The sequence below is a fragment of the Oncorhynchus kisutch genome, linkage group LG10, assembly GCF_002021735.2.
Source record: "Oncorhynchus kisutch isolate 150728-3 linkage group LG10, Okis_V2, whole genome shotgun sequence".
Classification (NCBI taxonomy): domain Eukaryota; kingdom Metazoa; phylum Chordata; class Actinopteri; order Salmoniformes; family Salmonidae; genus Oncorhynchus; species Oncorhynchus kisutch.
Window position 1 is genome coordinate 16,986,231 of NC_034183.2, and position 19,158 is coordinate 17,005,388.

Consider the following 19,158-nt stretch of genomic DNA (forward strand, 5'->3'; position numbering starts at 1 on the left):
TCACTAGAGTGCGATGGTACAAGAACAAACCTCCCCGAACCCGTCGATGCTGGGCCAATGGTTCCATGGGTCTCCTGGTTGCAGCCAGCTGCGACAGAGCCTGGACTCGAATCAGGATCTGTAGTGGCACAGCTAGTGCTGCGATGCAGTGCCTTAGACAACTGCGCCACCCTGGAGGCCCATGAGCAGTTATTTCTGATGCAAGGTTCTCTGTAGATCAGTTAGTCATTACTCACCTGCACTGTCGGCCTCATATTCGAACAAACCCAGTGATTTACAACGCAGATCATTTCAGATTTGCATGATGAATAGCGTTTCATGCGCTCGTTAACGGTAGCATTATTAATAACACTAAGTACGATTCAGGGTTTATATTTCACAAGCATATCAGTCTCCTGAGAGACCATCAAAAATTGCCAAAGCCAACTATATTTCAAGTCGTCTTGGCGGGGTATTGGGTAAAGTTTTCAACTAGCAATAATCGCGCCTCGGATAAACCTCATAGGCTACGATACTGCCACTGCGCAAAGATAAACAATTGTGGGATTGGGTGGATTTAGTTGCGACAGAATGATGATTCCTATGACGGTTTCAATAAAAAAAAAAGATAAACAATACACAAATAGAGATTGATTAGGGAAACGTGTAAAATGATATTATGATGTGAACGCAATTATAAAAAAATGTTTTACATTTTTATTTAAAATATTCAAAGACATGCCGTGCATTGTGGGATACATTGTGTCAACATGTGGAGAACTGGAGATAACTGATCAGTTGTCTACAGGCTGGATAAAACAAGAATAGGCTTAGGGGCTTTCCCACAAAATGGCTTTGTAGCGGTTTTTCCGAATTGTGGCTCGTTTTTTACCGTTTATTTCCTATTTCCACAATCGTCACTCGGGAGCGCACTAAACAACGCACCGTGGTTTGTTCTAAAAGGGTTGTCTTGTGCGGTTCGCTGCAGAACCAGTCCGGACCTAACACAGGAAAAAGTATTATCAGACAGTACAGTATGCTTTAGAGACTCTGTTGTATTATTGGTTGTTTGGCTGCGAGCAGGTTATGAAATGCAGATTAGGCTACATGGGTGTTGTACGCCTTTTCACGTCGCAGTTTAGTTAGAGCGGCTATTGTTGGAAGACCAAAGCGAAAGTAATATGTAACAAGGGATACAAGTTAGGCTTCTTGATCATTATAATGTGAGCATTTGCCTCTCCAATAAACAAATTACTTGCATGAACACTTGGTTTTGTTTAGGCATTTTAGGTGGTTTGACATTTGGCAATGTGAAACCAACCGGACCAAATGAAAAAAGTACAATGTAACAAATAATCGAACTCAGACATATGTGTGAAAACGTCCTTATTGGGTATTCAGATAGGAATCTATTTATATGTAGAAAACTGAGACTTTTCAGCAGAATTTAGAAGCATGTCCTGTCAGCTACATTTTACATTTCTGATTGCAATGTTCTCATTTGACGCACGTATGGTGGGCCTATAGGAAGCATGGCACTTGTATCCTTTAGTGGTTGAAAACGGGACCATTTTTGTCTCACGGTTGGTACCTTCGTTCTATCCTTGAGGTGTTGTCACTTCTATTTAGACACTAACACTAGGCGGTTCATTGATATAAAGAACATATTCATTGACTGACCACCAAACTATCCCTAGCTACCACTGAAGCTCATGAAATGAACAAGCGCCTATCAGCGGTCTCTAGTCTGATAGATTGCTTCCGTAGTGTGCCATTCAAACCACCAGATGGGAATCTAATCCATGCAAAGTGGCATAGTTTAAAGATGATTTCTGTGATTACCTCCAAGTTCAAAAATATATATAATTGAGCTGCAATGCCTGCCAAAGGTGCTTCTACCACTGGTGTGTAGACATGCAGTCAAGAGATCTTAATTTTGTATTTGTTATTAATTTGGAAAATGTTCTGATTTTTCTTTCACTTTAAAAATGTGGAATAGTAATCTCTTTTTACATTTCATTTAAGGCAGCAAAATGTGTAGACTGTGCAAGGGGTGTGTAGACCGTATGACTGTAGGCTCCATTTGTAACTTGATGATTCTGTTCCCTGTGTTTCCACCCCTGAAGGAGACCTCTCACATAATCAGTTGAAGTATCCACTTGACTACAGCATGACAATTTCAGCTATTATAAGAACTGTCATTTCTATGCAGAAATGATGGAAAGGGTAAGCTACATATTCTTGCATATCAATGCAAAAACACTGCGTTGTGTAGTTTTGGCCTCTTAGCTACCCATATGTCTCATATCTCCTACAGTAAAGGTTCATTTCATAGTCAGATTGATACCAGTTGAGATGGATAGGTAATAATGCCTAATACACTAAGCTTCTTCTAAATATCAATGCAAAGCCGGATAATAATAATAATAAACCCTCATTTCCTATGGAGAGTGAACATTAAAAGCATTTCTGTTGTTGTGAAACCTCAATGGGATAATGCCATTTACTTTATATAATGTAGGCTCAGCAGCAGATAACCAGTAGCATGCAGGTTGTAAAGCGGCCTGTCCTGTGCTGTGCTGCTGACACAATAGGGAGGATTTGCTCCTGCCAGTCATAGACAGGTGCAATTAGTCTTACAGTGGCAGGATCACCGTCAGGGACAGGACAGGTAAGTATGTAGATAAAGGGATTACACTGTGTCTGGGCCACATAATCTGAAATGAATCCGGTAAGCTTCTGTTTCATTCTGAGCCTAGCATGGCAATCCATTTTCATCATCACACTACAAACTGGCTATTACTTCAGTGCAACCCAAGAAAATATGAGAAGAGCTGCGTTCACTTTACCAGATGAACGATCTCTCAAACCAGGCTTGTGTGCCACACCTGTATGCCAGTTGAGGACATTTGATAATGGTGGTGGTCAGGGGGGATAATACGCTTTAATTCTCTTGAGGTGCCTTGATTACTTTTCTCTGAAAGCCCTATCAAGAATCTTACTGGATTTCCAGCCATCCACTCGGGGATGTGTGATTTTAGTAATCACCTGTGACATGCTATAGATTAGATCTGGTCCAGCTGACATAATACCCTGCTTTCCAATAGGGCCCAGTGGTAGTCCATGATCTTAAACACACTGGCATCATCCCTTTTTTTGTTTAGTGTATTCAATTGTAGAGCTTTGTTTTTAAGTCAATGCCATCCAGTATAAGGATAAACTTATGTCATGTGTAGCAGCTTCTACTAGGTTAAGTAGGAATTTTTGTCTGGGAAATGTAAGTATGGCTTTCCGGTAAAACCCTTAGACTGGTGTTTGCCAACCAGGCTGATCCAGCTTAGACCCAACCAATCACACTCTCAGACCTCCGTCCACCAACACACTCAGCCGCCTTAAATCACTGATCAGTGATTCATCAGGATCAGCGGGTATAATGAAGTGTGTGTTTGTTTGTAGGGAGGGAGTACCTGTTCACCTGTGTACGTGTGTGTCTCTGTTTGTGTGTGTGTATCTGTGCCACTCAGAGTGCCACTGTGTGTGTGTGCCACGTATGTGTCTGTGTGTTTGTATGCCATGTGTGTGTGTGTGTGTGTGGTCCGATTTATATCACAGCAGGCTGGGGGACAGACAGGCAGGCATTGATGCTGGCCAGCCCCTCTCTCTCTCTCCTCTCCCTGTGTCACACTATGCTTTACAGTACAGACAACCAGCCAAGGCTCTAGTCTGCACACAGTAAAGTTAGGTCACTCAAAACATCCCCGGCCGTCACAGGCTTCCACTGCAATAAGTCATATTGGCAGACAGTGCTGTGCTCTGCTAGGTCATGGAGCCATTCAAATCAAAGGATGCATTCCAAATGACACCCTATTCCCTATATAGTGCACTACTTATGGAACCTGGTTAAAAGTAGTGCACTGTATAGGGATTAGTGTGCCAATTGGGACGTAACAAAACTGCTCCTTTAAATAACCTTCTTCTGTCTCTCTAGCGAGTCTTCACGCCCTGCATCAGCCCCCCCTCCCCCTGTGACAGCTTCCTGTGTCCACGAGCAGCCTCCATCTGTTATCCCCATGTCTCCTGTCTTCTGAACTCCATCCCAGAGATGCTACATCTGGCAACCTTCAGACACTGACACAGAAAGTCATAATAGTGCATGTGTTTTTGTATAAGCTGATACTACTGTATCGCATAGCAATGTTGAATATATTTGGAGATACATAGTAGCACAATGCAACGATATCAATACTGGTCACAAAGTTATTACATGTGCACAGTTTTAATGACGATATAGTAATACCCACATGTACAGTAGGCAGAGTTAACAGTACGTAATCTATACATCGTCCCAAAGATAAGCATGCATGTATATGTATATGTCGGCAAAACACAGCTCTCTCACCGAATGAAGTACAGCACTAACATTGTGCATAATTAATGCAGGCACTTTAACACATGCACTGCAATAAGGAACCAGCAGAGTGCACTCTATCCATATATGACAAACAGGTGCTGAAGCATGCTACTGAACTACAAGTTTTGGTTAGACCTTGACTGAACACTCAAGAAGAGAGAATGAACTCACTGACTTCAATACTAACATTGTGTGAATAGAATAATTTATTATCGGGAAAATGACTGAGCAAACTGATCTAATATTAAGAAACCGAGTGCTGCAATCAAATCAAATGGTGTTTGTCACATTTCCGAAAACTAGACTTTACTGTGAAATGCTTGCTTACGAGCCCTTCCCAACGATGCAGTTAAAAGTAATAAAAGCATAGTAACAGAAGAGGAATAAAATACACAAGAATGGATCTATGTTAAGGGAGTACCAGTACCAGATCAATGTGCAGGGGTATAAGGTATTTAACGTAGTAGATATATATATATATGTACATGAAGGCAGGGTAAAGTGACAGGCACCAGGATAGATAATAGTAAGAGTAAAATAAAGAGTAGTAGTGGCAGCATATGATCAGTGTAAAAGTACGTGTGTTTGTGTTGTGTAGGTATGCTTGTGTGTTATGCGTGCACATGTAGTGGAGGTGTAGTGTGTGTAAACATTGCCTTTGGAAAGTTTTCAGACCCCTTGACTTTTTCCACATTTTTTTAGGTTACAGAGGAACTCTAGAGCTCTGTCAGAGTGACCATTGGATTCTTGGTTACCTTCCTGCACAAGGCCCTTCTCCCCCAATTGCTCAGTTTGGCCGGGCGGCCAGATCTAGGAAGAGTCTCGGTGGTTCCAAACGTCTTCCATTGAAAAATAATGGAGGCCACTGTGTTCTTGGGGACCTTCAATGCTGCAGACATTTTTTGTACCCTTCCCCAAATCTGTGCCTCGACACAATTCTGTCTCGGTGCTCTACGGACAATTCCTTCGACCTCGCGGCTTGATTTTTGCTCTGACAAGCACTGTCAACTAAGTGACCATATGTACAGATGAAGACGGAGGTTTACATACACCTTAGCCAAATACATTTAAACTCAGTTTTTTCACAATTCCTGACATTAAATCCTAGTAAAAACTCCCTGTCTTTGGTCAGTTAGGATCACCACTTTATTTTAAGAATGTGAAATGTCAGAATAATAGTAGAGGGAATGATTTATTTCAGCTTTTATTTCTTTAATCACATTCCCAGAGGGTCAGAAGTTTACATACACTCAATTAGTATTTGGTAGCATTGCCTTTAAATTGTTTAACTTGGGTCAATTCCTCAATTCCTCTTTAACAAAGCCCATTCCTCTTGACAGAGCTGGTGTAACTGAGTCAGGTTTGTAGGCCTCCTAGCTTGCACACACTTTTTCAGTTCTGCCCACAAATTGTCTATAGGATTGAGGTCAGGGCTTTGTGATGGCCATTCCAATAACATGACTTTGTTGTCCTTAAGCCATTTTGCCACAACTTTGAAAATATGCTTGGGGTCATTATACATTTGGAGGACCCATTTGCGACCAAGCTTTAACTTCCTGACTGATGTCTTGAGATGTTGCTTCAATATATCCACAACATTTTTCCCCCTCATGATGCCATCTATTTTGTGAAGTGCAAAAGTCCCTCCTGCAGCAAAGCAACCCTACAACATGTTCTTCGGTGTTCTTCGGCTTGCAAGCCTCCCCCTTTTCCTCCAAACGATGGTCATTATGGCCAAACAGTTCTATTTTTGTTTCATCAGACAAGAGGACATTTCTCCAAAAAGTGCGATCTTTGTCCCCATGTGCAGTTGCAAACCATAGTCTGGCTTTTTTAGGGCGGTTTTGGAGCAGTAGAAGACTATATACAGTGCCTTCGGGAAAGTATTCAGACCCCTTTGACTTTTTTCAAAATGTTGTTACGTTACAGCATTAATCTAAAATGTATTAAATAAAAACAATCTAGACACAATACCCCATAATGATGAAGCAAAAACATAAATACCTTATTTACATAAGTATTTAAACCCTTCACTATGAGACTCGAAATAGAGCTCAGCAGCATCCTGTTTCCATTGAAGATCCTTGAGATGCTTCTACAACCTGTGGTAAAGTCAAATGATTGGACATGATTTGGAAAGGCACACACCTGTCTACAGTTGAAGTCGGAAGTTTACATACACTTAGGTTGGAGTCATTAAAACTCGTTTTTGACTTTTTGAACCACGCAAAATTCTTGTAAACAAACTATAGTTTTGGCAAGTCGGTTATGACATTACTTTGTGCATGACACAAAGTAATTTTTCCAACAATTGTTTAGAGACAGATTATTTCACTTATAATTCACTGTATTACAATTCCAGTGGGTCAGAAGTTTGTATACACTTAGTTGACTGTGCCTTTGAAACAGCTTGGAAAATTCCAGAAAATTATGTTACGGATTTAGAAGCTTCTGTTAGGCTAAATTACATAATTTGAGTTAATTGGAGGTGTACCTGTGAATGTATTTCAAGGCCTACCTTCAAACTCAGTGCCTCTTTGCTTGACATCATGGGAAAATCAAACTAAATCAGCCAAGACCTCAGAAAAATAATTGTAGACCTCCACAAGTCTGGTTCATCCTTGGGAGGAATTTACAAACGCCTGAAGGTACCATGTTCATCTGTACAAACAATAGTACGCAAGTATAAACACCATTGGACCACGCAGCCGTCATACCGCTCAGGAAGGAGACATGTTCTGTCTCCTAGAGATGAACGTACATAGGTGCGAAAAGTGCAAATCAATCCCAGAACAACAGCAAAGGACCTTGTGAAGATGCTGGAGGAAACAGGTACAAAAGGATCTATATCCACAGTAAAACGAGTCCTATATCGACATAACCTGAAAGGCCGCTCAGGAAAGAAGAAGGTGAGTGTACACAGAGTTAGTGCAAGATTGGGTCAGTGCAGATCAACCTTTTAATGAACTATTTAGCAGTCTTTTGGCTTGGAGGTAGAAGCTGTCTCGAAGCCTGTTGGTCCGAGAGCCAATGCTCTGGCACCGTTTGCTGGATGGTAGCAGGTTGAATAGTCTATTGCTTGGGTAGTTGGAGTCTTTGACAATTTTTTGGACCTTCCTCTGACACTGTCTGATATAGAGGTCCTGGATGGCAGGGAGCTCGGCTCCCGTAATGTACTGGGCTGTCCACACAACTTTGTGTAGCTCTCTGCGGGGATGCAGCCAGTCAAGATGCTCCACGACTGTGCGGGTGTGTGTGGACTATGTTAAGTCCTTAGTGATGTTGACGGCAAAGAACATGAAGCTCTCGACCAGCTCCACTACAACCCCGTCGATGTGGATGGGGACGTGCTCGCCCCTAATCACCACCTTCCACTCATCTCCTTGGGTAATGAACCATGTAGTCAATCTCTGTCAGTCCCAGTACGTTACGTATGAGAACAGTAAGGGGCTGACTATCATTCGCTAGTCAATATGTAATGAGAAAATGATCAAATACAAATATGCTATCATCATACAAGTATACAGGCAACAAACAGCATGTTTCTTGATTATTCCTTGCTTGCCAGTTGATCATATTCACATGAACGATCTCCATTCAAATCAAATCAAAGTTTATTTGTCGCGTGCAAACTTTTGTAGATATTTTCGCAGGTGCAGCGAAATGCTAATGTTTCTACCTCCAACAATGCAGCAATAGCAATACAATAACAATACACAGATAATTCCTTCCCCCAAAAATAAGAAAGAACAAGAAATTAAGACATACAGAAGTGTGTGACAGCTTCCCTGGCTTGGTGTGGTCAAGCCTATAACCTACTTCCAAGACTCATTACTCCTGAACACTTAGACAAACAGGTCAAGCATTGTGAACTCAAGCATCATATAGACAGCAGATTTGGCTCTGCTTGTTTTGCTATATCCACTATCCTAGCTGTGTTTCTTGAGTGTTCAGTTTCTGCTCTGATAGTAGTGTTCTGTTTGTCGATCTCACTCCATCTCTCTGTGTCTGTTTACCTGACATTAGTTTCCATCTCATCGGTCAATGTGAAAACCTGTGAAGGCCATCTCCCCCATCTCCCTCAGCCTCTCTGCTGCATCTCTGCCACTCTTCTGGCTGTGTCAGCAGTAAGGGGCTGACTCACACCCCCTCAGCCCCATCGTCCCTCAGGGCCCTTCGGGCAAAGACGACACGTCGCTCCCCCAGACAGACAGGCTCATTTGCATGGCCGTAAATCACTTACAAAACTGACACCCAACCAGAGCACAGCAAGGATTATGAGACAGGGCCATAAAACTATTACTCCATGTGCCAAACTGCAGTGTTATGTGAGATGAGGCTCCCAGGCAGGAATATAAACTCTTCAAGTGGTTGGTGAGGTGATGATGTTTGGTGGTTGAGAAAACTGATCTGGGTTCAGTCTCACATGCAGCTACGTTTTAGCCCCTCGCTGGAATGAGACAGCATTCAGGAGAGGTGTGTTTGGAAAGGTTAGGGATCCTAAGTATCTTCAAAGTTGTCTAGTATAGCCTACAACTAACAGTGCATGATGCAACCTCACCTTCTGAGGTGAAAAGCCAAGACAGCCACTGCTAGTAACTGTGAAGGATTGACTATTTCATTATACAGTAACAGGCAGGCCTAGGCTTGATGGAGTCAATACAACAAGAAAAACAAATGGTTTCATCATTCATCATATGGGTTTTAAAATCAATTAAGTTATCTAAACATTATCTTACAATTTCAATCCTTCAAGCGGTGTATAGGCCTATAACACTGTAAAAATAGAAAGACTCAAAACACCATGATTGTCTAATAAAACCATGGAAAGTAGTACACCTAACCTAAGATCTGGTGTTTGGATTGTGTTTGAATGTAAACCCAAAGTTTACACAGAAAGTGTTTTAAAACAGAATACAAGTATTCTAAAACGCCCCAATTGTTCTTCAGTCTGAATAAAAAAAATGTAAAGATTGTTTTCAGCGCATGTAAAAAGGCAGCATCAAAACACACACACAAAAAGCTGTGTGTCTCGTACAATCAAACGGTTAAGAAATGCAAATAGTTTATAGTCTAAATATTGATTGATGATAAGGGCATATTGAGAATATTTTTTATGGAACTCCTCCTTTATTTAGACATTAAAAACATGTGTCCGAGAAGAAGGAAAGTGGGACAGGCGAAAGCGGCATTGAATCCCTGACTTCTGGGGCAATAATATGGTACATTTCAGTGGAATTTCATTGGAATATTACACACTCAAAAATACTGCCACACCGTAAAAAATATTCTGGAGTGAATTAAAATTGATTAAAAAAATTGACAACCAATTTATACTTAATGAATGCAGGTCGTTTCAATTATTTGTTCATTTCAGTTTACTCCCCAAAAACATCCTGCTTAATATGGTGCTAAAAATGTTACTATCTTTTATGAGGATAACATAGATCTAAGAGAGCGAATTAACTGATTTGAAGCCTGGTTTCAATCTCCTTGCACTTCCTATGTTGACACTTCGCTCTGTTTTCATAGGATTGTGGGTTATTCAATACTTTTTTACATTATTATTATTTTACATAATGTTATAAGCATGTTTGAATAAATAAAATTATACTTATATATTAGTAGTAAGCAGCTTGTTGTGCTATGAGGTGTAATGATTCAGGATGAACGGATATCAAAACCTTTAGACACAATTACATTAATGATGACACAAACCATTCCCACATGTGTATACTTTAATACTAGAGGCGAATACAGAATCTTGCTATGTTTGCTGTAAAACCTTGGGTGGATTGTTGCATAAATCAACATTGAACATTACAATCCTCCAGAAGAAGATATCTAACTCTGCATTATACAGGGTTTGAGGGCACCACAACAGTTTTAGATGTTTTATAGAGAGGAAAGGACAACAAAAGAGAAGATATCTAACTCTGCATTATACAGGGTTTGAGGGCACCACAACAGTTTTAGATGTTTTATAGAGAGGAAAGGACAACAAAGGAGAAGATATCTAACTCTGCATTATACAGGGTTTGAGGGCACCACAACAGTTTTAGATGTTTTATAGAGAGGAAAGGACAACAAAAGAGAAGATATCTAACTCTGCATTATACAGGGTTTGAGGGCACCACAACAGTTTTAGATGTTTTATAGAGAGGAAAGGACAACAAAAGAGAAGATATCTAACTCTGCATTATACAGGGTTTGAGGGCACCACAACAGTTTTAGATGTTTTATAGAGAGGAAAGGACAACAAAAGAGAAGATATCTAACTCTGCATTATACAGGGTTTGAGGGCACCACAACAGTTTTAGATGTTTTATAGAGAGGAAAGGACAACAAAAGAGAAGGTATCTAATTCTGCACTAAACAGAACTCAAACATCAAACTACTGTTTTCAACATTTTCTGTTAGTGCTCCCAGTCCCTGGCAAGGTGTTGCACTACAATGGATTAAATAGTGTTACAACACCATGTAATGTTTCAAAACATATCAGATGATGTGTGTAAATCTAAGACACTCCATTTCGTACGATATGTTTTGTATGGTATCTATTCATTTGTGGCTGTCCATCACCCATTTCATATAATATGTTACAAATTACAACTCGTATAATGTTATGACTTTTCAAAACGTACAATATATTACACATTTTCAAAATGCGGTATATGTAACAAATTTGCTAAATGTAAGATATGTAACGAATTCTAGCTAGATAGCTAACTTTAGCCTCTGGCTAACGTTAGCTAAAATAGGGTTTAGGAATAGCGGTTAGGTTTAGGAGTTAGGTTAAAGGGTTAAGGTCAGGGTTAGCTGAAAGTGTTAAGGTTAGGGTTAGGGTTAGTTAAAAGGGTTAAGGTTAGGGTTAGGGTTAGCTAAAAGGGTTCAGGTTAGGGTTAGGGGAAGGTACAGCTAAAAGGGTTTGGGTTAGTTGTAAAGTAGCTTAAAAGTTGTAAGTAGTTGAACATTTGCACAAGTTATCCATGATGAGATTCAAACTCGCAGCCTTTGGGTTGATAGAAAGTCGCTTAATACACCCACCCAACCACCCTAATTTTGCCTTAAGTAACCATCTTTCTTGTGTAACCATACCAAAAGTAACATATCATACTAATTTGAGTACCCTGGATTTCTTTATGTCTAGTCTATGAGACCTGGCTGGTGTACACAAGAATAATAGTGAAGACATCAAACAATGAAATAACACATATGGAAACATTTATTTGGGCTGCAATCTGAGGCTGGTCTTCTTTCCTGTGGCGGTCCTCATGAGAGCCAATTTCCATCATAGTCCTTGATTGTTTTTGTTACTGCACTTGAATAAACTTTCAAAGTTCTTGATATTTTCCAGATTGACTGACCTTCATGTCTTAAAGTAATGATGGGCTGTCGTTTCTCTTTGCTTATTTGAGTTATTCTTGTCATAATATGGACTTGGTCTTTTACCAAATATGGCTATCTTCTGTATACCACCCCTACCTTGTCACAACACAACTGATTGGCTGAAACGCATTAAGAAGGAAAGAAATTCCACAAATTAACTTTTAACATTCCCCACCTTTAATTGAAATGCATTCCAGGTGACTACCTCTTGAAGCTGGTTGGGAGAATGCTAAGAGTTTGCAAAGCTGTCATCAAGGCAAAGGGTGACTACTTAAAAAAAATATATATTTTGATTTGTTTAACACCTTTTTAGTTACTACATGATTCCATTATATTATTTAATCGTTTTGATGTCTTCACAATTATTCTAAAATGTAGAAAATAGTGACAATAAAGAAAAACACTGGAATGAGTACGTGTCCAAACTTTTGACTGGTACTGTATGTGATTGGATTTGCCCTTGAAACTGCAAAGAATATGCTATGTCATAGTCATAAATACTTTATTTATCATGACCTCCATCTTGAAGACATTAGAGTTGATTTATGACATCATGAGGCAGTTATCATTATCAACCATGATCCCCCATGACCCTAGGGACAAGTTTGGACAAGCAAATGCTTTTGGATGGTTTGAATCGTTGGTTGGATTTAGAATATACATTTTTACATCCGAGGAATAAAACGGCCATAATCTTCCATTAGACATTAATCTGCAACAGATTAAAAAATAAAACCACTTTAAAATTTTGAAATAAACATCAAGGTTAAGACAACTATGCCATAGAGCGGCAGGTATCCTTCTTGAGGTTGGAGCGTTGAGCTAGTAACCAAAAGGTTGCTGGATGGAATACAAAAACGAACAAATTGACAAATCTGTCGATGAGCCCTTGAGGAAGGCACTTAACCATAATTTGCTCCAGGGGTACCGTACTACTGTGGCTGACCTTGTAAAACAACACATTTCACTGCACCTATCCGGTATATGTTCCAATATCATTTTTAACTGAATGTGAACTCGCATGCATGAGCTATTCCAATGCATTCCCTTCATTACAATGAGTTGAAGCCGGTGGCGACCGAATACCATATTATACTACTTGCTCCTTCGCTTTTCTTGATATTTCGTAACCATTGCCTGGAAGGGGGAGGAGAATAATTCCTCTCTCGTCCCGGTCGATGTTGCGTTCTTCCTCTCCACGCATTCCCCACTATAATGTCATGGTTCTCAAATGCAATGTCACTCAAGGCGGATGTGAGCGGATCTCACAGGTGTATTGCCAATTTAGCCAGAGTTCGAGAAGAAACACCTGGAATCATCATGTGATCCTGTACCTGGGCGTGGAGAAAGTCCCTGTTATTTTCTGGACTCTTGTTGAGTGTCGTCTTTCCGTAGGAATTGTCAACCAGTGCGTGCCCCACTGTATTTTCTAAGGAACAGTGCCTTTCTGTAACCCTTTCCGCGCGAATTCAGGAAGAGTAAAATGTGAACTTTACATGCACTTTGCCTCGGGGTTATTTTAAATTTTTAGGGGGACTTTGAAACCCAACGGCTTGTGTTTGTGCAACTATACTGTTCTTCCAAGGTGAGTTTGACGGGTGTTCTCCCGCTACAGCAACGGACCCAGTCTATCTTTTATATTCTATACATTTTAGAAGCGAATTCAAATACATCTTCGGGTCAGTTAGAATATAGCTGGCTGTATACTCATTTGCCTGCGTAAACATCTGCTGAATTTACATTTGCGATGATAGTAGTACATGTATTACTTCCGATAATAGCGCCGCTCTGTACAACAGACATGACACGATGAGACACGCATGTTTTGCACATTTGTCTTGAAACCTAAGAAAACGTGTCCCTTGAATTCACATATAAATGTAGGTTACATATTGATTGGAAGTATTATCTTTGTCAGATTAAATGTTTTTCCTCCAGCATTATGAAGTGATGCAACTGTATGGAAATAATGCTTTATGAATGGTGAACCTGAGTTTTGTTTGAGCAGTTTAAACACGAAATGGATTTCTGTAGTCACTCAGTATTAGTTGCTAAACCGCCCATAGCATATGCACTTGTATGAGTAGATGCAGTCTAGCCTACATTTAACCCATTCATAGCTAACTACATTTAGCGCCTGTTGACAATAGTATCGGCTTTGGGAGTTTGGTTAAGAGCCCCGACTCTCGTAATGAACCTTAAATCGCATCGCTTGTGGTAGGTGCGGTTTTGAAAACGTAACATGCAGCCCAAACCGCAAATGTTGCGTGCGAGAGCTTTGCAAAATAATTGTACAAATGCATGTTATTCAATGATTTCACCCACACTGCTCCGCACGTCAAGGTGCGTCTGCGTAGCCAGGCGCTAAAAAAAACTAACTAGGTTTCCCCTTTTATCTGTGGATTAATTGTCTGAGTAGAGCACTCAATTTCGTGTGACTCAAAATGGGTAAAAATTCTAAAATTATCCAGCAAAAAAGGGACCATGTGCATTTCAGGTAAAATAATAACCCAGTGTTTATCTCCTAGGACAAATTAGCTAGCAACAGTAATCTAGCTAAATTTCCATAAATGTTTCATGTGTTCACAGTTGGTTTTGGTATTTTAACCTGGGTGTCATGAACGCATCTGGTGGGGATAGACAAAATCGATGGCGCACGCGGACGCATGTGCGGAGTCATTTTGGTCAACATATAAGGAAGGTATCATTCATATCAGCGAGAAATACTTAAAAAAAGGGTTAAATTACTACACACCTTTATGGGTTTAGGGTGTTCCCACACGGCCATATATCCATGTTACAGTACTTAATCAGCACTCTCTTAAAACCTGTCCAGCTTAACTGGGGAGGAAGTGTAGTTCGTCAACTGGAGGAACACAGAGCATATGGATCTGTGCAAATCTGCTACAGTAAGTGTGTCTTTTTTATTTGGAAGATTATTTCTCACTGATGTGAAAGATATGGGGCATATCAGCATGTTTCAAAAACTGTTTTGGCAAACAGGGATTGACGTTTCTAAACGTTAAAACACAGCTCTGTAGTTCACACGCGGCGGAAGCTAATGGAGAAGGGTGTTCGAGAGCTAGCCTACAGTGAATTCTGAAAATATTCAGAACCCTTGACTTTTTCCACATTTTGTTACATTACAGCCTTATCCTCAAATGGATTTAATATTTTGTCCCCTCATCAATGTACTCACATTAACCCATAATGACTAAACAAAAACAGGTTTTTAGAAATTTTTGCAAATGTATAAAACTTAAAAAAAACTGATATCACATTTTACATGCAATACCAGTCAAAATATTGGACACACCTACTCATTCAAGAGTTTTTATTTATTTGTACTATTTTATACATTGCAGAATAATAGTGAAGACACCAATTATGAAATAACACACATGGAATCATGTAGTAACCAAAAAGTTTTCAACAAATCAAAATACACTGCTCAAAGAAATAAAGGGAACACTTAAACAACACAATGTAACGCCAAGTCAATCACACTTCTGTGAAATCAAACTGTCCACTTAGGAAGCAACACTGATTGACAATACATTTCACATGCTGTTGTGCAAATGGAATAGACAACAGGTGGAAATTATAGGCAATTAGCAAGACACCCCCCAATAAAGGAGTGGTTCTGCAGGTGGTGACTACAGACCACTTCTCATTTCCTATGCTTCCTGGCTGATGTTTTGGTCACTTTTGAATGCTTGCGGTGCTTTCACTCTAGTGGTAGCATGAGACGGAGTCTACAACCCACACAAGTGGCTCAGGTAGTGCAGCTCATCCAGGATGGCACATCAATGCGAGCTGTGGCAAGAAGGTTTGCTGTGTCTGTCAGCGTAGTGTCCAGAGCATGGAGGCGCTACCAGGAGACAGGCCAGTACATCAGGAGACGTGGAGGAGGCCGTAGGAGGGCAACAACCCAGCAGCAGGACCGCTACCTCCGCCTTTGTGCAAGGAGGAGCACTGCCAGAGCCCTGCAAAATTACCTCCAGCAGGCCACAAATGTGCATGTGTCTGCTCAAACAGTCAGAAACAGACTCCATGAGGGTGGTATGAGGGCCCGACGTCCACAGGTGGGGGTTGTGCTTACAGCCCAACACCGTGCAGGACGTTTGGCATTTGCCAGAGAACACCAAGATTGGCAAATTCGCCACTGGCGCCCTGTGCTCTTCACAGATGAAAGCAGGTTCACACTGAGCACATGTGACAGACGTGACAGTCTGGAGACGACGTGGAGAACGTTCTGCTGCCTGCAACCTCCTCCAGCATGACCGGTTTGGCGGTGGGTCAGTCATGGTGTGGGGTGGCATTTCTTTGGGGGCCGCACAGCTCTCCATGTGCTCGGCAGAGTTAGCCTGACTGCCATTACATACCGAGATGAGATCCTCAGACCCCTTGTGAGATCATATGCTGGTGCGGTTGGCCCTGGGTTCCTCCTAATGCAAGACAATGCTAGACCTCATGTGGCTGGAGTGTGTCAGCAGTTCCTGCAAGAGGAAGGCATTGACGCAATGGACTGGCCCGCCCGTTCCCCAGACCTGAATCCAATTGAGCACATCTGGGACATCATGTCTCGCTCCATCCACCAACGCCACGTTGCACCACAGACTGTCCAGGAGTTGGCGGATGCTTTAGTCCAGGTCTGGGAGGAGATCCCTCAGGATACCATCCGCCACCTCATCAGGAGCATGCCCAGGCGTTGTAGGGAGGTCATACCGGCACGTGGTGGCCACACACACTACTGAGCCTCATTTTGACTTGATTTAAGGAGATTACATCAAAGTTGGTTCAGCTTGTAGTGTGGTTTTCCACTTTAATTTTGAGTGTGACTCCAAATCCAGACCTCCATGGGTTGATAAATTTGATTTCCATTGATAATTTTTGTGTGATTTTGTTGTCAGCACATTCAACTATGTAAAGAAAAAAGTATTTAATAAGAATATTTCATTCATTCAGATCTAGGATGTGTTATTTTAGTGTTCCCTTTATTTTTTTGAGCAGTGTATATTTTATATTTGAGATTCTTCAAAGTAGCCACCCTTTGCCTCTGACGGCTTTGCACATGCTTGGCTTTCTCTCAATAAGCTTCACCTGGAATGCTTTTCCAATAGACTTGTGAAGGAGTTCCCACATGATGAGCACTTGTTGGCTGCTTTTCCTTCACTCTGTGGTCCAACTCATCCCAAACCATCTCAATTGGGGTGATGTCGGGTGATTGTGCAGGCCAGGTCATCTGATGAAGCACTACATCACTCTCCTTCTTGGTCAAATAGCCTTACACAGCCTGGAGGTGTGTTGGGTCATTGTCCTGTTGAAAAACAAAAGATAGTCCCACTAAGCGCAAACCAGATGGGATGGCGTATCACTGCAAAATGCTGTGGTTGTCATGCTGCTGAAGTATGAATTCTTGAATTCTAAATAAATGACCAACAGTGTCATCAGCAAAGCACCCCCACACAATCACACCTCTACCTCCATGCTTCACGATGGGAACCACACATACGGAGATAATCCGTTTGTCTCACAAAGATACAGCGGTTGGAACCAAAAATCTCAAATTTGGACTCATCAGACCAAAGGACAGATTTCCACCTGTTTATGCCCATTGCTTGTGTTTCTTGGCCCAAGCAAGTCTTCTTATTATTAGTGTCCTTTAGTAGTGGTTTCTTTGCAGCAATTTGACCGTGAAGGCCTGATTTCACCCAGTCTCTGAACAGTTGATATTGAGATGTGTCTTTTACTTGAACTCGGAAGCATTAATTTGGGCTACAATTTCTTAAGCTGGTAACTCTAATGAACTTATCCTCTGTAGCAGAGGTAACTCTGGGTCTTTCTTTCCTGTGACGGTCCTCACGAGAGCCAGTTTCATCATAGTGCTTGACGGTTTTTGCGACTGCACTTAAAGAAACTTTCAAAGTTCTTGACATTATCCGTTTTGACTGACCTTCATGTCTTAAAGTAAGACATGTCGTTTCTCTTTGCTTATTTGAGCTGTTCTTGCCATAATATGCACTTGGTCTTTTACCAAATATGGCTATACCACCCCAACCTTGTCACAACACAACTGATTGACTCAAACACATTTAGAAGGAAAGAAATTCCAGATTTTTGTTTATTTTTATTGATTTTATTTTTTACCCCTTTTTCTCCCCAATTTCATGGCATCCAATTGTTAGTATCTACTATATTGTCTCATCGCTACAACTCCCGTACGGGCTCAGGAGAAACGAAGGTTGAAAGTCATGCGTCCTCCGATACACAACCCAACCAAGCCGCACTGCTTCTTAACACAGCGCGCATCCAACCCGGAAGCCAGCCGCACCAATGTGTCGGAGGAAACACTGTGCACCTTGGCCCGCCACAGGAGTCGCTGGTGCGCGATGAGACAAGGACATCCCTACCGGCCAAGCCTTCCCTAACCCGGACGACGCTAGGCCAATTGTGCGTCGCCCCACGGACCTCCCGGACGCGGCCAGTTACGACAGAGCCTGGGCGCGAACCCAGAGTCTCTGATGGCACAGCTGGCGCTGCAGTAGAGCGCCCTTAACCACTGCGCCACACGGGAGGCCCCCACAAATTTTCTCTTTGTCACTATGTGGTATTGTCTAGATTGATGACCCCAAAAAAGATCATCCATTTTAGAATGAGGCTGTAACGTAACTAAATGTGGAACAAGGAAGGGGTCTGAATACTTTCCCGAATGCACTGTATCTCATTCATTTGCACAAAGTGATCCATGCACTATGAAGTTATACAGTTCACTAAGAAGGCATTTGCCTAGATCCTTATGATGACCACTTCATGAATGCATTTCCCTTCACAGGCTTCATTAGTATTTCATTTGTAGTAAACCATGCTTTGATTAACTACGTTGGTTGTGTCTCTTTTTCACAGTAACATGTGAAGACAGAATAATGGTCCTGGCAGCCTGTAAACTGTAGAGTAGCGGATCAGTCATCACGACTCCACAAGAAACATCTCTCACACCATCTCATACAGGCAATCTCACTGAGCCTGACCATGTGAAACACTCCCCTGCCTCCCGAGTCGGCATGTGATTATGTATTTTGATTGGTACTGTTTGTTTTTAACTTTCCTGTGGAGAACATGTAGATAGTCGTCCCATTCATGTCCTCCTCGAATCTCCTGAGTAGTGCTGTGAGTCTGTGTCTCTCTGGCCCCAGCCCTCTGCTCTGCTCTCTCACTGTATAGCCTTGTCTGTCTAAATCGTCCTTTGATTCCGGAGTCCGTCGTCCATTTCGCCGAGCCACCCACCCCTCACATACAGACCTACTGTACATGGGACGCTCTATCTCCTGGGGATTATCCCCATTAAATGACATTAACAAACGTTGTCGTGGTGGAAA

At 41.5% G+C, this 19,158-nt stretch overlaps 1 protein-coding gene and 1 non-coding gene across 2 annotated transcripts in view; one reads left to right on the top strand and one right to left on the bottom strand.

Annotated features, from left to right (window-relative positions):
* Nucleotides 1-391: 391 nt before the first annotated feature.
* On the bottom strand, nt 392-532 carry LOC116375998 (U4 spliceosomal RNA). The gene has a single exon (XR_004211399.1). It is a non-coding gene; the product is annotated as a U4 spliceosomal RNA (small nuclear RNA).
* Nucleotides 533-12,956: 12,424 nt separating this feature from the next.
* LOC109898750 (plexin-B2-like) overlaps nt 12,957-19,158 on the top strand; it is a 251,784-nt gene continuing 245,582 nt past the window's right edge. Inside the window, exon 1 of the mRNA XM_031833225.1 lies at nt 12,957-13,364. The gene's annotated coding sequence lies outside the window, so the exon portion shown is untranslated. The remainder of the gene's footprint in view (nt 13,365-19,158) is intronic.